Source organism: Motacilla alba, chromosome 1, assembly GCF_015832195.1.
Source record: "Motacilla alba alba isolate MOTALB_02 chromosome 1, Motacilla_alba_V1.0_pri, whole genome shotgun sequence".
Lineage (NCBI taxonomy): Eukaryota > Metazoa > Chordata > Aves > Passeriformes > Motacillidae > Motacilla > Motacilla alba.
In genome coordinates, this window is record NC_052016.1 from 64,375,457 (window position 1) to 64,399,666 (window position 24,210).

General features: G+C 39.8%; 1 protein-coding gene across 6 annotated transcripts in view; it reads left to right on the forward strand.

Moving 5' to 3' along the window:
- The window catches only part of ENOX1 (ecto-NOX disulfide-thiol exchanger 1), a 353,080-nt gene that overhangs the window by 48,672 nt on the left and 280,198 nt on the right, over positions 1-24,210 (forward strand). For all 6 annotated transcript variants that reach the window (XM_038138455.1, XM_038138516.1, XM_038138544.1 and 3 more), the window contains exon 2: positions 23,571-23,647. The gene's annotated coding sequence lies outside the window, so the exon portion shown is untranslated. The remainder of the gene's footprint in view (positions 1-23,570; positions 23,648-24,210) is intronic.

Here is a 24,210-nt window from a genome sequence, read left to right on the forward strand (position 1 = left end):
CTTGAACCTCCTGCAAGTCCTTGCTTTTTGGCACAGACTTAATTACTCAAATATGAAAAAGCCAGGAATTAACACACAGACTTGCAATTCCCTGATCTTAGCAGATGGATCATAGCCATTTCAGAGATCAATGACTGGTAACTGAATTATTCACTCTCTTAGCAAGGAAATATCTTGGTATCTGATTTGCAGTTTTCTTCAGGAAGCCCTAGTCATTTACAGATAAAGTTTTTTCCCAGTTGGAAGGAATTTTATGTGTACTAGATACTCTTTGTCTTGCAGCTCTCATTTAAAATTTAAAAAAAAAACAACGAGGTCTGTCTAATCTCTAATCCTCTCCTGAGGATCTTAAATTTTGCTGGAGAGTATAACCTGTCATAGTATCCAAATGTGCATCCTTTCAATGTGAAGGTTTTTTGGTTCCTCTTACATAAAAATTTAAATATGTGTCTGGCAAGATATATGCTTCCTACACGTTTCAAACTAGTTTCAAACCAATATTTTCACTTTAACAGCAAATGTTATCTTCTTAGTAATATGTAATGAGCTGTTAACTGTAACTGGTATTTTCTGACTCCTGATACTCAAATACATAGGGATATAGTAAAACCAATGTGTTTTTAATGTATCTCTCTGGGCTCATCCTTTCCTACTTTGCTTGCTGTAAGCCAGTAAATTTGTTGTTTGGTTTCACGTTTCTATCACAGAGTGCTGCAAAGCTCATATTTTTGACAAAGAACCCTATAAATGCCTGTCTCCCAGCACCTTTGCTGTTCTCCTTTCTCTCGGCAATGAACCATCTCTCTCAACATCTCCTTTACAAATTGCTGCTTCTATAAAGTTTCCTAGTTGTACTGGTTTTGCTCATGCTTTGGTAGCAGTGGCAGGGAAGATCTCAGTGGCTGACTTGGTGAGAGCCCCTGTCTGCCTCGTGCCGGGAACGGAGCGCGGGGACGTGCAGTGAAGAGCAGGGCAAAGGGACCAGCTCTTGGAAGAGAGGGACTTCTGAAGTGGCCTCTTTGCTTGCTGAAGAGCCCTGTCGCGGTGCCTGGCCTGAGAGCAGACGGGGAGTAGGGAGGAGACAGGCTGAAACCCTGGTAGCTTATCTCCACGCTCTTCTCAGTTGCTCTGTTTTTCATGCCTCCAGCTCAGCTGTAAAGCAATAATTAACGTGAGCCTTTTAATTTCTCCCAGTTGGCTTTAAATTAACTCTGTTGTCATGTTGCGTGGAGTAATCCTTCAGGCATCAAACATTTGAATTTTTTATGGCTGCATGGGTATTTACTGTTTGGTCAATTTTCATTCTATTGTTATAGTGGTATTCATTATTTTTGGAATTTTCATGTTTGTGGAGAAGAGTGTCTTAGATACTGCATGCATAGAGAAGAGAAAAAAAAATCCCTGTTCTGTTAGTGCTGCAGGGAAGTCCAAAGCTTTTTAGCAGTACTCAAGGCCAAACCTCCTAATGTGAAATAAAATGTGGCAAATTAGTTGGGGAAAATTTCAGGTGATAATTCTGTTGCTAAGCTCTGTTTGGTTCTTGAATAGACTGTTGTTTGTTTAGATGTACTGAAGTGGTATTGTTTGCAGTTGTTTTAGGTACAGACAGCTCTTTTCAAGGCAGGAAAATTTTGGATTTCTTGTAAATGGCATTCTTTAAACAGTTTGCAGTAGGCAAGAGCCAAGGAAAAGACAGGATCTTTATTTCAGCGCAGGCTGTCATAAATCTCATATTAGCCTCAAAACAGTGGGACTAGTGATTTTTTTTATATATATCATAGCTTTATTTGTGCTCTAGTTACTGGAGAGTCTAAAACTGCTATTTTATTAGTGTTGTTCAGTAATATGGCCCGTAACTATAAAGCCTATTAAACACTTCATAAAGCCTTCACGGAAACTTCTTACACATATTAGTTACACTGTGTTTTTGTAAGTTATAACCCTCTGGAAATTGGCTTTTTATCAGTTTTCCATCAAAGTGAAGTGTTCAGAGGAGTGGAGGATGACCTAATGTAATCTAGATCAAAAGTTGATGTTTATCCTTGCTTTGATATTGTATATATTAACAGTGAATTCTTGTCAAAATGCATCTGGATAGATGCAAGGCAAGTGAGAAACATATCCAGAAATTGAGGGTGCTGCTTGCATCACTGTAGTAATAATAATTTTTAAAGGGAAGCTGTAGCCCTCTTATTTATTTGTGAAATGAGTGGCAGAAACTCCAGCACAGGACAAGATAATATGGATGGGGTGAACTTTAAATATTCAGAACATGAACTCGCTTCTTTGCATTTGTTAAATGATGGTATGGAAATCTAGTAACGTACAAAAACTAATCTAGCAGTGTGCCAAAGTAATTAAAGCAAAGTAAATAATCTCCAGTGTTCTTATTCCCCACAGAAAATGTTTAATATCTTATCTTTCTAAAGTAGTTTCCTGCTAATTCATGATGTCTTTGTACACTCTCCTTATTCAGCCAGTGCTGTTGTTTTCCATGGTGTGGAAATTTCTCCCCTCCTGCCCTGAGGGGGAAAAACGTGTTGGGTACTGTCTGTGTTCTAAAAAATTATGTTTCTTCCATACCGTGGAAATCAGGAAGCCAACAGCTGTAATCCTCTCTGGTCATTTACTGTTTACTTAACCATAGGACTTCGTTTACCTCGAGTGTGTACAGTATATTATACTTTATAACATTGTCTGGGTGTTGTGGGACATTTTGTTGCTGGAATCCAGGAACCTGATACTGATCTTGTTTTGGTACAAATTAGAAGTAGCTCTGTTAGAGTAGGTGAAGCATAAGGCTGTTGTGAGGCAGATCAGATTATCTGTCTTTGAGTCATCCCTAAATATTAGACTCTGATGACCCATAGCTCTTGAAGTTCTCTGTTACTGCAGACAGGAGAAATAGAATAGGTCATAAATTGTGTTAAATTGTCCATTATTCTTACATAGGAGAGCATGTTTCCTTATCTATTAGTGTATGCTGAAATTTAGTTTTAAGTGAGCCAATAAGTAAAGTTTAAGTCAGTTATGTGGTGCAGTGGTCTGACCTGAAACTGCTCCTTTACTTTTTGTTTTGCTGCTGATTAGAGGAATGTGCTGCTGTGTGTAGACAAGGAAATGACAGAAGACAGCAAGAGCAGATGCTAGGCAATTAGTGTACTTTTCTGACCAAAAAATAAGGAAAAAAAGTCACTGGTTCTAAACAAAAGAACCTTTGGAGTCTGCATGACCATCTTTCAGTCTGGACTTTCTATCTTATGTCACAGCTACTGTGAGAGGATCACGAGCACACTGATTGTTGGAAAATTGCTGGTTCTGTTACATCCCTTTATTTCCAAATAAGCGTTAGTTTATGCACGATGGATGGCACCTTTATTGGGAACTTCCAAGTGTTATGAGGAGGCTGAATCCAGCAGTTCAGTTGAGGCTGCCAGAGCTGCATGTCCCTGAGTCCAAGCAGGGCCAGGCTGTATTCCTACATGGAGCATGCTGGTGGGCGCACACACACAATGTACATTATATACGTGGCCAACTGCACAGATCCACACTTTGTACTTGAACAACATCAACAGCCGCATCCTGGCTCCCCTCACTGGCTGCCCAGGACTTACACATCTTAATAGGGAGTATATAATGTGTATGTGTGTACAGCATGGACAGTCACTGTTCCCTAAATAGCCTGTCTCTGCTGATGCTGGCACCTGGACATATGAGCTGCCAGAGCCTCTGTTTTGGTCTGGCTTCCAGAACAAAATCCCTGACACAGAGACATGGATGCAAATGGGCAATACAGACCCCCTGGCAGCTGGTCTTCCACATGCCAACTATCCCGTAGCTGGTTCTGGATCCTTTTTTTCCACACAGGTGTCCCAATCTACACCCAGACCCTCCAGTCCCTTCAGCAGCTGGCTGGGATGTCCCTAGTCCCTGTGATAGCCACTTCCTCTGGTGGCCTTGCTCATGAGGACAGGCTATGGGGTGACCCAAATAGCCTCTCCCATTGAATTATGGCAGTGGGTGACTCCTCTGGTCCCCAAGGTGAAAGCTGTCTTTGCGGGGCTGGGTCAGAGCTCATGTCTCCCAGGAGTTATTGGGGCTCCCTGAGCTGCCACGGTGCCTCACAGTGAAGCTCACTGTGTGCTGCAGATGGGAGGACTCCAGTGATGGGATGGGGGAAATGGGGCAGGAAAAGATTTGGGTCCTCCTTGCAAACTGATAATCCCCTGTGCTCCTTTGGGTGCATGCGGAGCAGTTTTTTATCACAACAATCTAACACCAGGTACACCTCTCTACACAGAGCAGGTTCAGTGGAGCAGATTTTCCTTAATGTTTCTTGACATTAACAGCTCCATTTCTCAATTAGATTGGAAAATAAAGTTGATTATGCGTGTCTGCAGGGTGACACTGTACTTTTGACCAGTAACTATAAAGTAAACAGGAAAGGTCACAAATAAATAGTGTTTTAGTTTAGTAAAAGCACCTGGAAGGCCACAGTGACTTAAGGCAAGGCTGTTGTTACTGTTCCTACAGACAGCAAGCAATGTTTAAAAGACTTATATATTTATAAAGGGACAGATTTGGATGACATGGCTCTAATTTTTTTTTTTTGAGAGCACTTTCTGTAAATATAGAAAAGTTCTTGTGCATGTTTCTTTTGTAGCATTTCCATGTACTTGTTTTGTTTCCAGTAAATATTGCAGGCTTAAGCCTGCCTCTAAAACAACTTCCCTCTTCACACTCGATCTCTGACAGAAACAACATTCAGAGATGAGATGTACAGATGAAGATATTTGAAGGAAATAGTGGATTTGCTTAGATAATATTGGTGCCTTTATAGGGTCATTAATAAAGATCTGTCAGAGCTAACAAAAACTGTTTAGAGGATACAAAGCAAAAGTGTTTATTGTTAGCTTTAGTTTAATTTTCTCTAGTTAGGCCATGCTCATTTCCTCCAAGGAAAACAGGACTGCTTATTTTTGCTAATTAGAAGTACATCACTGGTCTGAATCACATCTGTAATTAGTAGCAAGATTTTTAAGTAGATGTCAGAGATTTTTTGGTATAAGATTTGCATTGTTGATCTGCTATACATGCATACGTATGCGTAAGTACAGACTTAATGAACAAAAGGAACAGCTGGTTGTTTTTCAAAGCAGTCAGGTGCTTCCTAGGCTGACATTGCTGTTCCTTCTGCTCAGAGCTGAATTTGTTGCATCTGAACAGCTCGATTTTGTCACTGGAAAGTAAATGGGGTTGGGAAACCAGAAAATAAGCCTCTGCTTTGCTTCTGTCATCCACTTAGGCTAGTAATGCACTCCACAGAAGTGTTGGTGTAAATAGCATTCCTTAGGCTTGTTTGCTTGATTTCTGGGACAGGGAAGAAAATGCTCAAGGGAGGGAAAGGTTTTGGGGGAAGGCTTGCAGTGAAGCAGGCCTGGGAGATGGACGAGCTGGTTTGGAGCATGGTTCATGTCCCTGCTGTGTCCAAACTGAACCACTGAATAGGTGCAAATGTAGATGGCAGGCTAAAAATGGAAACAATTCAAACCAAAAGCAATTAATTTGTATACAGATGGCTTTCTGGCATTCACAGCTGCATAGATTTTGGTTGTGTACTTTTTTAGATGTGCCACAGAAGGTTAAAGCCTCTATACGTCCATCTCCAGCTGTTCATGAACATAAAATAGATAAGAAAATGAAGCCAAGTGAGTATTGTGTGTAGTGCCAGACTTGCTTGCTGAAATAGGCATCTCAAACAGTAGAGCAACATCCTGGCCTGTCAAATGGCCCTTGTATTGGCCTTTTATGAGAAGAAATTACATATTTTTTATCAAAGGAGTCACTTCAATTTCATAAAAATGAAATATGGAGAAGTGCTACATATATGTCATATCTCTAGAATAAAACCTAGGACTGAGAACCCTGAACAGAAGTGGAGGATTGCTGAAAATATGAAATGTAAGTTCTTCAAGCAGCTTTGGTATATCCTGGAAACTGTGTCTCTGGAAACTCTATGATTTAAGCTGTTTGACATAGAACCAAGTGTGCTCTTCATGTGCTCTTTATACTGCAATGTGGGCAATTAAGTTTTAAAAAAATTATTAAGCCATTAAAAAAAAAAACAAACCATTTTTCATTAGCAGGAAATATGCTTTGATTTGCATTTTCATGTAGAACATGAAAAATACTAGGGTATTTAGGGTTTGGGTCCATGGAAACCTGTATTTTTGTCTTGCGTTTCTTCACCTTTAAAAAAAAAATTAAAAAAAAAAAAGTTTGAAATAGCTGGTTCAAATGGTCAAAACATTTAGACCAGGTGTTCTAAAACTGTCGTCTAAGTGCCTCTGCAGATATTTCAAGGTGGTACACGACCACCATTGCAATGCAATTATTGCTCCATGTGCATATATTGGCCGTGAGTTGTCACCACTGCTCAACTGGAACAGTTTCAGCCCTGGCATAAAATTATTTCAATTTTGTTTCTCAATTTTTTTTTTTTTGGTGGCATTGTTAACTGGAATGATCTGTCTGTAGCTTCATGTTTTGGGGTTTGGCTTGGTGTTATTTTTTTGCGGGGGGGGGTTAAAAAACTCACTTATCTGTTTTACTTTTGGTCTGATTTCCTATACTGGCACCATAGCCACCACCTAGTGAAGCCCAGTTGGCTTGCAGACCATTGGAGTGCCTCCCAGAGGGCCCCAGTCTTCCCTTATCAACTGTGTACAGTAGGGATGCGTGCATGGATTGCTCTTAATCTCTGCATGCTCCTGCTGTGTCAGCACAGCGGTGAGTCTGCGGCTGTAGGAGCCATGTACTTCATCTTCCTGCTTACTTCTTGTTACAGAGCTCCCTTCTGGTGAGTGGGTACCTGGGAAAGGATGTCAAGAGTCCAGCTTATTCTCTGTTGTGAGAAGTGGGACCTAGTCTTTCAGACAGGAATTCTCTGTGGGAAATGAGAGGGTCCATCCTGCCAAATCTAGAGGGATGTTGCACCTGTTTACTCATCACTAATAAGTCTTCTCCATTTAATGTTCTCTGGGGTATGTGTTTCTCCCTTGATCTACTTGAAGCGCTTCCTCGTGGTTAATGATCTGAATTTGCCAAGCACACTGACTCATTTTGGTGCTGGTTTCCATTATGTAAGCTATTAACAGGTCAGTGCTCGGATGGTGGAAAATCTGTTTCAGGCTAATAGTGAGGTGCACAAGTGCCTCTCCATGGTATATTTGCTACCTGTGCACACGTGTTCTGGCTTGATAGGTGGTAGCAAATCCCACAGCAATATGGGATGCAGCATCTATTCTATTAGCAGTCAATTCCTAATCAGCTTTTCATTAGCACATACAACACTTCACCTTTTCTAGGGTTTTTTTACTATGCGACTGAAGGAGAGTGAGAGGAAACATGCTGATGTGCAGAGGAAGGTGTTGATAAGTAAGGAAATCAAATTCTTCCCAGGAGAAGCAGTGTTCTTGCAGTAGAGGAGGTAATAATGCAGGGTAAGGAAGTGTCTTGGAGCTGCATATTAAATCTGTCTCTCTGGCATTTTCCCTGAAAGTAAGTGACAAGGCTGTTGAGGAATTCGAATTTATGAAGGCAATTCAAAAGAGAAGTAGTGCGACACAGAAAAGCATTGAAGAAAACTTGGTGGGGTTTATTTTAGGTGCCAAGTTTTGACAACTCAAAATGACACTGTACCAGCAGACAGCAATTACTACAGGAGCAGATCCTTCTGTTGCCTTTTCTTTCTTACATTCAGATAATGTCCTTTTGCTTACAGATGGTTGCCTTCATATGTACACAGAGGTTTTTAGTGTTTCCTTCGCTGTATGGATAAATAGAGAATCAATGAATGAAAATTAGAGATGGACCCAAGCTTGGATTTTATTTCTGAAATTCACTCATTTTCCATGAGGTGAGGATCACGTTTTCTGGCTGTGGCAACATTCCTAGAAGGAAAGAGTTCAGGGCAATTTTCTTTTTATAAGCTGTTTCTATGGCTGAAAGCCCCTAACAGGGTGAGTTTTTGTTTGTTCATTTTTTTTCTCTTTAGATGATGTCTGAAAATCTTTCAGGGATTGAAAGAGGTGAGCAAAGAAACAAAAAAAAACCTCAAAAGAGCCTACCATTCATACCTCATTCATTTTGGAGGAAGGTTTCTAAGTTAGGCTTCTCATAACTAGGACAATCCTAGGAGGAGCCTTCATCCATGCAATCATTCACAGGCTGATAGCTAAAGCCAAAGATCTTTAATGGCAATACCTTTCCTTACCAAGGAGAAAATTAAAAAGACAGTCTTTGGATGTGCTTGCACAGGAAGGAAATATCACAGTTAATGCTGTGCTGAGGTCTGGAAAACCTTTTCAGCATAAGGCAGTGCAGAGACAGTTTCTCTAGGAGGAAAAGGGACACTGAAGGATTTATTGTGTTGCAGTATTTATTATGTAAGAGGAATTTGCATGGTAAAGAGAGAAAGCAGATTTTATTCAAAGCATAGAGGATGGGATGAATGATGTTAATGAAAAGCTGATTGATGGAAGCAGAAGTTTTTCTACTACGCCACTCATATTTTCTGAACCCCAGCAATCATTTTAGGGACATCTGAGTTAAATGATGGATGTATTAATCCTTTGGCATGCTAAATTTTTATAGAGAGGCTGCTGTGCCAAGATGGTGGTGGGATAAATCCAGATGTGATCCTACAGATGTTAGTTAGGGGGCCCATTCTCCCCAGCTAAGAGGACAGCTTCAGAGGGTGATTTAGCCCAGATACGCTTGGCATTGCATTTTGGCACTACTGATCTCTCCCCACATGGAGTGGAAATGTAATACAGCCACAACTTGGATTTAGTCCATCCTCTTCTAGGTTCTTCAGCAGCCATTTCAGTCAGGACTCCAGCTCCCATATGCTCTTTGCTTTGTCCCACTGAAATTGGGGGCCCCTAGACAAGGGATGGATAGTTGTTTAGATGCCTCTTTTTTTTCTTCAAACACAGGAACCCTCGTGATTAATGGGTGGTACTCTGACAGTTGGGATTGTTCTGTTTATTTTAGTTCTTGTTCTAAGAATAAGACTGCTTGAATCGCTGTGTTAATAAATACAATCCCAAGTAGAAGCATGTGTTTTGCAGACTATTTTTGTTATCTGATTGGGCTTCTTCACATCCTCCTTTTGTGACTAAGTCGAACCCACAGTCTGCCGAGTGTCTGCCAGGATAAGAACCTGCCTGCCAGACTCAATGCCACTAATCATTTCCCTGTTTTGTTTATTTCAGCTAAGATCCCTAAACATCAGCCAACAGGTCCTGACAAGAGCTTGTTTGATAGAGGAAAATCAGTGTCATGATTTTTCTTTGACGACCACTAGTGTTGTGCTGGTGGCCATAATTGGTAGGGCATCACATCCCAAGAAGTCCTCTATGGCACTGCCACAGCTTGAGATTGCTTTGAGCCCCCTTTGTAGCAGATAAAACTTTCCTATAAGAAATGAACTCTGCTGGGATGAAGGGCTTGTAAACCAAATGTTCAGAGTGACACCTTAAACTGAGGCACTGTGAAAAGCCAAGATTGTGTGCCCTCACTTGAAGCCTAGCGATCAAGCTGAAAGCATAGAGATTGCCTTGTGATACACTATTATCAATTAACCACCTGTCAGGGATTTTCTGTGACTCAAAGAAGTCTGGCTGGCTGCTGCTTCCTAGGTAGTCCCTCATAATATTGTCCTATTTCCTCTGTCTTAGGTAAAAGTTAATCTTTGACATTGCAAATGATTTGTGTTTGTTCTCATTATGTCATGCATGTCTGTGAGATGAGTCAGATGAACAACTCGTCATGACCAAGACAGCTGAAATTATACAGAAGATACTGATTTAGTTGCTATTATTGTTTTCTCTAATATATGGGAAGTCAACCATATGTTAATTATTTTTCTTCAGAACAGCTCCATTAAAATTTAAACTGATGTTGTTAGTGGCAAGAAAATCTCTTTCAGTCATGCGAAAACACTGTGCAGCCAGCAGACCTTGTGGTCCTTTGCTTGGGTTGTAAATCTTTCAAAAGCTGATGTGACAGAGTGTGCCTTTCTTTCCCTATGTGAGAGATGGGACCCTTTACTCTTTTGTATTTATTATTAATATTGATTAATTACATGTTTCTTAAAATTCACAGTTTACGGACATCTGTTCTCCCTTTACCTGAACCCATAGAGGGATCTAGTGCAGGAGAACCAGAAGATGCTATTTTAAGACTGCATCGGGGATGGTGGTTAAAGAACCTAGGCCTTCAGTATTGGTGAAGTTGTGAGATATGTGCTGCTAAACTCCCATTTTCTGAATTACAAAATTTGTACAGTGCTTTCAATATTTAGCTATCTTTCTCTTAGAAAGGCCTAAACTGCAAAAATCCAACCCACTCTGTGATCTAAAGAAAAACTGGAAAGATTTTTTGTCTTAAAACTGTTGAATGGCTTCTGCTGCAGACAAGGAGTGTTATCTAACTGATTGGAACGATTTTAAAATATGATATGCCTGCACTGCATGAATAAATTTTACAATTTGGGCCTTAATTTGGTAATGCAATTGCACTCACAGACATTTCAACATTGAGGCAACAATCAATTCATATAAACTTAGTGGATTTCTGTGTGTAGTTATCTAAGAATCTCATTTGTAATCAAATAGTCTTCTGATTTAGAATGCCAAGCCAATTTTGGTAGTTTTTGTAAATGTTTCTAATTTGAAAATGCCCTATAATTGTTATGTTTGCTCAATATTACAAAGTGGAGGGGGAGCCCCAGAGTTTTTTGGCTTTACAAGGATATGAATGTGTCACCCACTACACACACAGAGCCAAAGTAGTCCCTAACAATTCCTGGAGCACAGTGCAGAGATATTTGTGAATACTTTGAGAAAACGATTACCCCCTTGTGCTCCCTTTTGTCTCCATTGCCCCCCAAACTCAAAACCATCTAAACAAAACCTTAAAAGAGTCCTCAGGATGGTAGGTTAAAATGTGCATCTCAAAACAAAACAAGGGAGGTGCTATTGATTGCGATTTAATCCTAATACTCAGAACTCAGACTCCCAAACTGGAAGATTTTAAGAAAAAGGAAAGCTTTTCCCCCTCAATCTTTATGCAGTTTGATTTTCCACGACTTCTTTTACTGTGGGTGTGAGGGGGTGGGAAGCAATTTGAAGTTGAAAAGTGCACCTTTGATTTGCAGCCTTCCCTCCTTTCTCCAGCTGAGATGATTTTCTTTTGCTTACCCTAAAACAAGGACAACTGTTCCAGGCTTTTTACTTCTGTCCAGCTTCTTCCTTTCTATTTTACCACCTGGTCCTCTAGATATCCTGCTGATGTAGGACTATTAACATACAAAATTCCAAGCCTCCAAATGCTTTTCTCTAGCCTTCAAGTTACTCTTTTCAGTTACATAAAAGTGGTTTGGTGTGGCAGGTATTTGTTTAGTTGGTTGGTGAAGTGGTCTATTATGGCTTTTGTTTGTGGGGGTTTTTTTGGTGGGGGGGAATGGTTTTTTGTTTTGTTTTTTTTTTTTTTTTCCCCATTCAGTTTATTAGTTTTCCATTACCTTTTATATAATAATCTGAGCTTGTGGCAGGATTTCATATCAGTTTTGATTTTCTAAAAGTGAGCACACTGAATCAATGAGCTCAAAAACTTCTGGTACCTAATGCTGAGTGTTACAGTAAGTGCACAGCAGTAAGCTAGAGTCATTCCTCTTCTTCCTTCATCTGTTCCTCTGTGTGGCATTTGGAAAATGCTTTAATCAGCTTTTCCATTCCTCTGTCCCATCGTATTCAGGTCTTGCTATTTGTTTTTTGTTTTTGCTTTGTGTAGACAGCACGGAGAAAACAAGCCCAAGGGCAGCAGCAGAGACTTTGTTGCTGGATTTACATACAGAGCTCTGCCCATGTTGCCCAGAAAGCTGCAGGATAAAATGAGTTCATCACATTCTCAGCGTATTCTGGTAGGCAGTCTTTTTCATGTCCCTGCCTGCTGCCCTGGTCACTCCACACCCGTGCAGTCTCCAGACCTGTCCTTGGGCCCCAGTGCCTTCCCCTCCATTATCTTCCATCATCTGCACATCCCAGGCTGCTCTTAGGACCCTGTCCAGCAGCCTTGTGTGCCCAGCCCTCTCAACTGTAATGCAGCAGCTGTTTTTTCTCTCCATGTAAGTTCAGACCCATTAAAAGCAGTGGGTTCCCTCCACTGAGGCAAGGTGCAGGTAGACTGCAGGGTCACAGCTGCCACTTTATTGCTGTAGCTCTGCCTCCAGGAGTAGGAATTAGCAGCTGCATCGGGTAAAGGCTGCTTCATGCTTTATGTTTGAGTATTATCTTAAAACGAGAGAAGAAAAAAAAAGCTTACATGTAGAAGCATTTAGAAGGATTGTGTGTGATAAAATTCTAATATTTGCTTTTTCCTAACTCCTTTGACAAGGGAAAGAAAGTAGGAAAATAATAATTTGGGCTCTCATTTGGGAAGTTCATTGGAAAAGGGAAAGAAATCAGGGAGAAATAGCGTGAATAATTCAGAATGAGTGGTGTAAACTGTGAGCCGTTGATCTCTGCTTTATTATGCAGTCATAGATTTCCGTTAATATTCCCTCTTTTGAAAAACAGAAATCCTGTCTCTGCTGTTGTATGCTTAATTGAGCACTTGAGGCAAAAAACCCCTCATGACAAAAAATAAAAACATAACAAAAGACCCTATGGTATGCAGATTTATTCTTCAGATGATATTCATATAATTTTTTTTTTTAGGAAAGTTGTTTCCTGATATACATCCTAACTAGATTCTCTGAAGCTTCAGGCCTCTCCCATGAAGTGGGTACAGGGGTTTGGTCAGCATCACAGAGTGTGACTGCAGTGGGAAAACTGGAGCTGAAATCAGTCGTGGAAAGCTAATTGAAGGCACTTTCTTCAGAAAATACACTTTTATGTATGTATACGCTAATATTTTCTAGAGAGAGAAATCAAATCCACAGTAAATTGAATAGTCATTCCTTAAGAAGGCTTCTGTTACTTGTGGCTTAACTGTAACAGAAAACAGACTGTGTATTTGCGCAGACTCTCAGCAAGATATTTTAAAGTGTCAAAGCCTCTTCAAAAATAATGAGTAAAATATTGCCTGGCTTTGAAAATGAGTATCACAACTTTAAGAAACATTGTTGCCCCACTCTTTGTAGATCAACACATGGCAAGATTATTTCAGTGGAAATATGTGCCCACAGGCTATGTATTTTTGTTTTGTTTAACACTCGTTGGCATCTGAGATCAAGAAAGCTTAAACCAATTATGAGTAGCTGGGGCAGCAAAAATCATGATTGATACATTTACAACACAGGGTCGATTCTTCTGGCGATGTTGTTGTATTAAGAGGGGGAAAAGGGGACATCAGGCATGCAACTTTGAAGCCCTGAATTAACACAGTGCTCTGACCACAGACAGATGTTTCCTCCCTCTGTGCAATCAGTGTGTCTTGCACTGATTGAAGCCTGCAGACCTCGAAGAAGAGACAGCTGTGCAATTGTTGCTAAGCCTATTTCCCTCTTCCCTTTGATTTATTGGATATTTAATACAGCAGAATGATAGGAATTTAAAAATGAAAAAGCTCTTTTGAGTCATCTAGTCCATCTTGCAGCAGGATTGTCCTTTCCAGATCTTTGTCCAGTCATGGACAGACTTTGTGATGTGATTGGACTTCAGCCAATTTCCTTTGGAAGATTATTATACAATAGAATGCACTTCATTATAAGAATTTTTCCCTGTCAGCCTAAACTTTACTTTGCTTGGTATAATCACATTATTCTTAGCTATATTTTCCTGAAAAACCCTATTAAAAAAATCCTTAGTGTGTGTATCCTTTTAGAGCTTGTAGATAATTATCATATTTCCCTTTCAATAGTGGCTTTAGTCAAGATATACATATTTAGTTATTTTAATATTTTTCTATAAATCAGCCTTCCTGATGACTTTTATTGCTATCATTGAGCCAAATCTCAAATTCTTCTATTTAATATTCAAATAGAAAAGGAAGGACTGAATAAAGACTTAGAGATTAGATCATGATGTCATTGAAAACCCATCCTTTGAACCAGTGTTTGTGCCTTCAGATCTGTCTGAATGCCAGCTCTCCTGAGGCAGACTTCAGTCATAAGATTTGTCTCAACTTTCTTATCTACAGCATAAGTGCCTACATCAAAGCTACTTTCCCTAGATTCCTTTTATGATCATTGGACCCTATAGCTGCATGCAATTAATCTAAGCTGTTTTAGGTATCCACATTTAGGATGAGAGGAATTGAGCATTAGAGGGATATATTTCCTTCTCTCTAAGGTCTCTGTCCTGGACCTGACTTCCTTGGGTGGTTAAATACAGGGTGTATGGATGTTTGGACACTGTGGTTCAAGAAGTGAGAAGAGTCAGTGTTGGCCATGGCAATGCCACCTAAGCTTCAAAACAGCAGCAGAGTGGTTTGATGCACTGTGTGTCCTGAGACCATTCCTAACACAGTTGAATGGCATTGAATTCAACACACAAGTACGATGGTTGCATTGAATAACGGGGTGGATGAAACTGCCTTTTGCAAAGGCATAGAATCACAGAATATCTCCAGTTGAAAGGCACCCCTAAGAATCATCGAGCCCAATTCCCTGCTCCTTGCAGGACAGCCTAAAACTAAACCATGTGACTCAGAGCATCATCCAGAAGTGCCTTGAGCTCTGACAGGCTCAGTGTTGTAACCAGTTCCCTAGGGAGCCTGCTCCAGAGACCAGTTGCCCTCTTACTGAACTTCTTCTCTGCATCCAATCTGAACTGAAGCAGGTACAGCATTTACCCAGAGAGTATGAGTCTAGATGCTAGATATATTGGTTTTCAAGTTTCTTTGGACTGAAGGAAATCTATGATCAATGCCTTTCATTTTCAAAGGCCTCTACAAAATGGCTCTTACATGACAGATGCCAATCACTCTTCCCCTCTCTATCAGGTATTTCTTCTCTGCTGACAGCTTAGTGCTCACAATCCTCACTGCAGCCCTGGGCAGATGCCTGCTCAGATGCAGTTCTTACCTCTAGTCACAGGTTATGGATTGCTCTCTATACAGAGGTTATGGATTGCTCTCTATACAGGTCCAACCATTCCTGGTTTATACTGGACTAACTAGGAAAAGAAATCAGCATCTGCCTTTTGTTTATTAGTTAAAAAAAAAAACCAACCAAAAACGTTTTCCCAGTAGTTGGTTACCTTCTGTCAGACTTTCTGATAAAATATGCTAAGCCTGTATTCCTAATAACTTGTATATAATGTCCAGGAAATAAAAACTTTGTACTAAATTCCTTTGGAGGGCAAACACCAGAGAAGGAGGAGAGCTGTTGAAATTGAGGAATAATAACTGCTCAAGATAATATGTTTATTAATTAGTCCTGAATGAATTTAGACTGAACATTAACAGAAATTTTTCAAACATCTCAAGAGTGCGAAGTTGTGGAATAAACTCCAAGTGCACTAGTTGAGAAGAAAAACAAAACTTGAAGAAAGAATTTGGTAAATTTAGGGAAGTTTTTAAAAGAATACATAGAAGCATTTACAGGGTCTGAGAAAAAAAACCAGCCAGACATGCAATATGAAGTCATAGTGTTACCAAAAGGGCTAAACAGGAGACTGGTCACTGCTCATGTGTCTGCACTATCATTTATTTCATGTTTAATTCACTGGTTAGTGGCTTCTGCTGGTTATTAACAGAGGCCAGAAGGCTGCAGTCCAAGGTCAGTACAAGAATTTCCTTGCTGTTGCCAGACCCTTGGAGTTTGAGATGTCTCTTCCTGAAAAACATACGGGACTCTTGTCTTGGTCTGTTGTTGGTGATGCTAAGAAGGGCTTGTGTGGAGTGCATGTGTCTCTGTGGAAAAGACATTGTGTCATCAGTCCTCTTGGGCAAAGCAGGAACAGAAACCTGGACAAGACCCAGTTCATCCTTCTGAGAAGTGTATTCCTTCAATACTGCAGCCCAAGCACTGTACCCACCCTTTTCCCAGCTGAAGCCTGTGCTGAAAGCTTGCTAGTCAATGGGTTCTGCTCCTAATTCACAGTAACTGGAACAAAGTGCAGCTATCATCATCATTCATAGAGACATGCAATCCTCAGAGACTGCAAACCTACCACAGCATGCTATAAGTCATCGTGACACTGGCAGACAGTACAGGGCTGTCTGTTGGGACAGCTAACTTTGAAGCATCAGCATACTGGAGATGAGAAGAACTTGGAGAAGTGTGTGCTAGGCAGGTATTTTTAGCTGCCATTTCTTAAAATTGCCCTGCTTTCCTAATACTGTTTTATCATCACCATGGTGAACTAATTCTGCCACTAGCCTGTCTGCTAATTATTCTTATCTTGATAAGCTATTCCTCATTGGATCTGACTTTTCAGAGAATGACATCTTGGTGCCTGGCCTCCTTTTCTAGCAGCAGACATGAGTGACTGCTTAGGAAGACTTCCTAGACTCCTCTCAAGTTGTTTGATCTTGCTCCTCTTCACAGCTGCATCTCCTGTGCTGGTTCTGTGACAGAAGGGAACATTATCATTTTCTTTCTTTCAAGTAATGTACGCAAACAGCTGAGAATTGTGTCTGTCCCCCATTATAAGAAGTGTCTGTTTCAAGGAGGATTTGATGATCCTCTTGTTTCTGTTATGGATTTTTTGACTTACCTGTGGTTTCTAAGATGGAATGTTACTGATGGATATTTCTGAGTGATTCCTCCTTTTATGCAGGAGTGGGGTATCATAATCTTCACATGTTATGGTACTAGTGTTTAAGGACTTTCCAGGACAAATGAATGTCATGGTCATACTGAATTTACCCATGTTGTCCTCATAAGTCTTGTAAAAAATATTACCTGTATTGAACTTACTGGAACCCTTTTTTACATTCCTTATGATGATTTGAACAGGGGTTTCCAAGAGTTGTCACTTTAATTAGAAAGGTAAAGGGTTAGATATTTATTACCTCTATTGCATTCAGCTGTTTAGCCAGTCTTTCACTGGTATGAAGAATGCAGTGCTTCTGCCTTGCTTTTAAAACAAAAAAAAAAAAACCCAAAAAGTATGTATCTTCTTATGACATTTCTATTCCAACCTCTAGACTGCAGTGACAGCAGTGCATTTCTTTGTATCTCAGACACTCTGTAGAGATGGAGGAAGGTGGCTTAGGCTCTGTGTTGTCAAACCAAAAGCAGTGGCTGTGTTGTGTGCCTCCCCTGCCTTTGTCAGGGCAGGTGGGGACCCTTCCCTTCAGAAGTATTGAGTATTGTTGCTCAGTGGTTCCACAGAAATATTTCAGGTTGGGAGTCTTAGGATGCTACTTTTGAGACATACTTCAGAGCAGTTGATGCCTTTCTTGCATTTTCCCACAGGTCAGGGAAAGAGGAAGGACATTTTCAGCCACTGGAAATACACTTTCTTTGAGTAGAAAAAGGTCTGAAATCTAACAAAGTTTTTTTTTTTTTCCTTCTAATTTTTCTTTTTTTTAACAGGGAACACGGGTTTGTACTAGTTTGCCAAGGAGCTTATCAAAGCAAGGGTTGCACTTTCTCATCTATTCCAGTGTCAGTTCAGGACTGTCCCAGAACCATTTGCTGTTACTGATTATGCTGCTGTCCAGCATAGGTAGTTGGTCCATAACAGTGATGGGTTGATATTCTCACTGCAATGGATGGGTTGATATTCTCACTGCAATGGATATCAGTGGGTAGGGATGTGGGATAGGGTGGACTGGCTCTGCTTCCCACCTATTTTGTTAAAGCAGTACATCCTGATTTTAAATGCTGCCATTCCTTAAGGAAAAAAAAACCCAAAAAAGACCACAAAGTAACAGGTTAAAGCAATGTTTTTGTGTGTTATCATGTAGCACACTCTATTGCACAAAGCGTGACTGTAATTTTGTCAATGATGGTCTACACATTATTGTACTTTATTGAAGCTGTTTTCTTAAACTGAATCTGGAATCTGTATTAGAAGCTCTTTTTGTACCCCAAAATCTATTAGATGTTACATCTTAAGGGAGCTATGAGAAGATTGACTCCCAAGAATAATAATTTTCTCCCTATTTCAGGGAAAAGTTAGAACGCTTAATTTTACTCATGATAATTAGTATAATTTTATATAGGTTCAGGAGATAGGAGAGGAGGTGTGACATGGAACTTCCTTAATTTGCCTTTATTACCTATATCAGCTGTGAATTTGTTGGCCTTGATGCACAGTCAAAAGCGGAGAGATTTTTCTGTACTTGTAGATTTATGTTAAAAAAAAAATTAAAATAGAGATGGTAATGATGGAAGCTGAAAGAGTTATTTTGAGAAATGAGGTAGAAAAAAGGAAGGCTTGTCATGTTCATTTATTCCCTGATTTTAGTATTTGACTGAATGCAAAGCTGGAGGACCAAATCTGAATACGAAAACAAAAGACATAGAAATGAGAACTGCCTGCTTTGTTAAATATTGCTAACTGACATCTAGAAGTGATACTGGCATGTAGAAGCGATACATAGTGTTCAAGATATCACCCCTTAATTGTCAGTTATATAAATCCAAAGCTAGAAAAATGCTATAAACACTCACGCTAATGTATATTCATTTGCACAGAAATAAAAGCTTTTTACACGGTGCCTGGCACATAGTGAATATTTAGCGTAACAGAATGGAAAAGATTTTACAAGTTAGTGCCTTTAAAATTAGGAGATCACAATACATTTCTGACATGGTATTCCAACTTGGACTCTTATTTTACAATCTAGTTCATTCTCAGTGCAAAAACTGTGGTCCCATGATAGAGAGATTTGAGAATCCTGCACCAAGTACTGCTCATCTTGGTCATTTTGCCTACGGCACTGAGAAAAACTTGTGTCTAGCTTTGACAGTAACAGCAATTACTTCTGTTTTAACAAGAAACATCTAATGCACGAAGGACCTAGTGCACAAGTCTTGTGAGGAGCGGCCGAGGAAACTGAAATTGTTTAGCCTCAAGAAAAGGAGGCCTAGGGGGACCTTACCCCTCTCTACTTGAAAGGAAGTGGCAAAGTGGAGGGAGTCGGTCTCCTCTCCCAAGTTACAAGCAATAAAATGAGAGGAAATGGCCTCAAGTTGTGCCAGGGAAAGTTTAGATTGGATATGAGGAAAAATTTCTTCAGCGAAAGGATGGTCAGGCATTGGAACAAGCTGCCCAGGGAAGTGGTTGGGTCACCAGCCCTGGGAGTATTTAAAAGTCACGTAGATGTGGTGCTTGGGCACATGATTTAGTGCTGGCCTTGACAGTGCTGAGTTAATGGCTGGACTCGATGATGTCAGAGGTCTAAGTGATTCTATCATACTGTGACATAGAGTTGAAACTGTTTATCTGTTCAACTACTACACCAGGAATTCTCCTAACATAAGGTAACCAAGAATCGCCTGAGAAACTGTTACCTAGTGTTTGTTTTCCTTTTATGGTCCCAGCATGAGAGACAAAGAGATAATCGTGGTACTTCACAGTCCTCTTTCTCTTTCACACCTGCCTGCCCTTAAATATAAGTGGTAAAGCCAAGATCTATGAACTTTGCACCTTCTAGTTTCTGATGCACACATACTGTGCCGTGTTCTTTTTCATGTGTCGTTTTTCCAAAGTAAAAAAAAATAAAAATAGAAAAGTTCTGTCTGTTTTTCCACAAACTTCTTAAAGGGTTATCGTGGGTTTTAGCTTCTTTGACAAAACACAAGGGTATTTTTATACATTCTTTTTTCAAGTCAGTTGGTGAAAAGAACTTTCAGTTCTCAGGAGGGATAAAGCTCTAGAAAATGTTGGTTTTTTTTCCATCAAAAATATGTTTTTCTCATAAGCTATTCTTTCCTTACCTTGATGGAAAAAAAAAAAAGATCAGATTTCTAGATCAATAATGTTGAAAACAGCAGCAGCAGCAATCATCCTCGATGAATGTTGCTTTCTGGTGCACTTTCATTTCTGAGCATTTCCTCATGCTGTAAATATCAGCCCAACTTGTACTCAGGCTTCAACCTCACATCAAGCAACAGCAGAAAAAAATAGGGGCTGTTTAAATGCAACAAGGCTTGGAAAAAACAATTTTTTTAAAAGTGCCAGCATGTCAAAACATTGAAGGAAAATATTGAAGAGTACCAGTGTGCTTCCAGTTTGTCTCTTGCTGCATGTTTTTTCTATTGAATAATCACATCTTCCAGTGCCTAAAGCAGTAGTTCTTTGTATGTAATGTGTGCTTCAGGGCATTCAAGAAAAAAAAAAAAAGACTGAAATTATCTGGAGGAAACCGAATCACTTTATTTCAAAGACAAATTAGATTGATCTATCTTACCATTCTCCATAGATTTCATAGGCATGTTACTTGTTGAAGTGGTATCAGGCATTTTATATATCATAGCAATTTGCATACGTTCATTAAGCTGTGCTTTGTAAAGCACTCTGACAGGGGCATTTGATGAATCCTTCTGTGGACTGCATAGCTGCTTTATGCGGAGCAATCTGTTAAATCATGCCTTTGTCCTTCAGATTGTCAGAATCAGTAAGTGAAGCAGATGTTAATAACTGTGGGAGAGTTTGGGGGTTTTTGGTGTTTGCAGAATATGGGATAATATGTGAAGGGCATAATGTGTTTGTAAAAGCGACAGCTGGTGTTATTAAAGGCAGAAAGTCTGCTGCAAGTGAAAACTTTCTCTGGCATCTTGTAGCAACTCCAGGAGGTTTTTTGGAACAGTCAGGTGGGTGGTCAATTCTGAAATAAACCCTGCTAATATTATGCACAGCAAATTGTGTGCTTGTACTTAACACACAATTGTTCTTGTCTTTGGTTGCAAACATTCTGTCGCAGAGCTGTCTCAGCCATGCAATAATTCATAACATTTCTCTGTAAATATGTCATAAGAAAGTCTCAGGTCAACAATACCCTGAAATGCGTCTGTGAAAAATATAATTTCATGTATTATCGAATTAGCAGGGTTTTACACCTGATCAGTTTGAAGGTTACCTTTATGACACAAGTTTTGCAGGACCTGACAGTTCAGTCCCTGGAATCTCTACCTAATGTCAAGGTCACTTGGCTGAAGATGTTGCAGCCAGGGAACAGCCTATATTTAGGTGGTTAACGTGCTACATCTGATGGGTGGTAATTCCTGTCAAGGTGTGATAAGATGAGTGCTTATTGTCAATTGCAGAGGTCTTGCAAGTGAAGGTAAAATGGGCAGTCATAAACTGGGTAAGAAATGAAAGGGATAAATAAGAGGGAAAATATAGCTTAGGGGGTGCCTCAGGAGAGGCCAGCAGAGATGGATGTGCTGATCTCCTATCCCTGGGGACCATTGACAGGACTCAAGGACGTGGAATGAAGTTACAGGGAAGTTGAGATTGGGCATTATGAAAAGGTGCTTCACTGCGTGGGTGGTCAGTCACTGGAGCAGGCTCCCCAAGGAAATAGTCACGACACTAAGCTTGTCAGAATCCAGAGTGTCCAGACAATCATCACAGTCATTTGGCCTAGTTTTAGTTAGCCCTGCAAGGAACAGAGAGCTGGACTCAGTGATTCTTGGGTGACTTCTATGGGAAGGAGATTTTCTGTGATTCTATGTGGAAAAAGTTGTTACAAGGCTAACTGATGAAGAAGTAGAAAAAAGGAAGGACATTACTGTAGAAAATAAAGGGTAAACTTTCACCACCTTCTGGTCTTGCAGATTTTTATTGGTATTATCTAATAAGTAGCTCCCACTCATTTTAGAGGTGGTATTTTGCCGAGATTCACTTAATGACATTCTCTTTGTGATTATGCATTATTGTGGAAATCTCTTTCGGGGAATTGAGTAGGAGGTGCAGAGGGTGGAGATGTAGTGATGTTACTCATGCCTATGTGATTGAATCTGAGCTTCTGAGCCTGGCTTGTCTGCAGCTGACATCAACAGCAGAAATGGCTACACAGTGCCTAGAATAAATAATCCTAGAAGTTGTCATGTTTGCAGTGATTGCCTGAAAATATGTAGAGAAGACCGGTGAGGGATTTCTGTTGTTCTTGCACATGAAAGTAGGCAGCAGCTACAAATCAATGAACTGTTGCTTTTGTAAGAATAATTGGCAGAATCTTTCATGCTGTTGCTGGATAAAAAAATTCTACTGCTTCTGCTCCTCAGAGTGAGTCTTATCTTTCTGTCTGATTATCTTGCAAAAAATGAGCAGTGAAATAATTATCCATGCTGATATTTACATTTCATCTCTCTGCTTGAAAATTACCAGCTCACAGAAGGGAACAAAGGGAGTCCAGGACTCCTTGGGTGGGCTGATCCTTTGGAGAAGCAAGTGTCTGTTCTTCAGCTGGGACACATAGGTGCTCCCAGCCAGGTGACCATTGATGCATAGTGGGTGTAGATAATTCTATAGCTGATTCTCTTTGCCTTCACTGGGAATCATGTGGTAGGTACCAGTAGCACAGCTGCTGTGGAAAGCTCAGGAAAAACTCTGTGGAAAGAAAAGAGAAAAGAGCTTTTTTTAATATAGCCTCTTAAATATCTTTAAGAGCTATGCCTGTGTGGCAGTCCTGTGTGAAATGGTGTTTCTTGTTGCAGAATGCCAAGTTGCCAGTAGTGCCACCAAAATACTCAATAGAGCCTGTACTAATGATGGTGGTTATGCAGAACAGAGATCAGACCAAGTGTATTTGGACACATGAACTTTCTTCCCATTTTTCTTTTCTTTTTTCTTTTCTCCTTTGTGTCTTTCCTTAGTCTACTGAGCCTGTTTCTTTCCACTGCTGTATCTTCTTCCTTTTTGCTTTGTTAAGCACATCAGGTTTAATAAATGCATTATGCTCAGGGTCACTGTGTGAGAATCACCAGGAAAATTTACAGAGACTCTGGGACTAATTGTGATTAGGTGTTATATGTATCCTTACAAGGATGTACATCCAGAATTTCACACCTGTAGCAGAACTGCCATGTTCAGCATTTTTGGACATTAAAGAAATAATGCACTTAAGGATACCCTTGATTTTTCATGTAGTTTCCCTATTCATGTCACTGTTCTGCTGTTCTGCTGCTGCGCTGTTCTACTGCACAGCTAAAGGCAGAATACTCCTTAAATGTACATAAGGATGCTTGTGGTTTCCTAAATAATTTATATTTTCTGATATGCCACTGGCAGTTTTTCATACCAAGTATGTTGTGTTTGTTTTTTCATTGCAAATGATTGTAGCAAAATTCCTATTTGAAAATTTTGGGATTTTTTTTGAGTTTTCTACTAACTTTGAACTCACATGTAGAAGTTGCTTAAGAATCTATACAATAATATATTAAATGTAATGTGCTATAAAGTACCATAACATCATTGTTATCACCCACAACGTGTCTCAGGTCATGCACAGCTTCAGAAGGACTGGCTCATGGGCTCATTTCTAAAGTAATAATTTTGCAATATATATATATATATATATATTTTTTTTTTTTCATTTTATATGCTTAAGCCATATACTTTTAATGACTTGAAAAATATATAATCTTTTTTTATCAGATCTTGGATTCTGAACTTGAAGCAGTTCTTCAAGATTATATGCTTCTGGAAACTCAGAAAGTATCTGCAGTAAATAGGTACGTGTAATGGATACATTCATGCTTTGTGCTGGATGGTTTGGACAATGTGAGTTTTGTTGACAGTTTAATGCTGAGCTTCTTACAGCTCTTGATAAATCTCAGTTGCTGTGAACGGGACAGTGTGATGGATCTTTGCAGGCTGAATTTTCAATAACACATGGTTATTGTAGGACAGAAATTTGGAAGGGTATGACATTCACAGTTGCTCAGAGATTAATGTTTAGCCAAACCCACAAACTTCAGAGTGAACAAAAAGGTGAGTCTCAACAAGCAAGCAAGAAGTTTTGAAGGTAAAATCAGTGAAAGGAAGTTGCTCTTCTCTTGATCCCTCCCTGCTTGAGGCTGTGCTTCATCTGGCTTTACATCTGTGTTTCCTTTGGGGCTTTTTTGCAACTGTTGAAGGTAGTAAAGGTATGAATATAACTAAATATGGGAAGGAAATGACCATAAAGGTTGAAAATTTGGATACATTGAAGTTCCTGGAAATTTTCTTCTTAGGTGTTTCAGTGATGCTCACATCTTACTTCAATCATTTACAGAAAATATTCAGGCAATTTCAA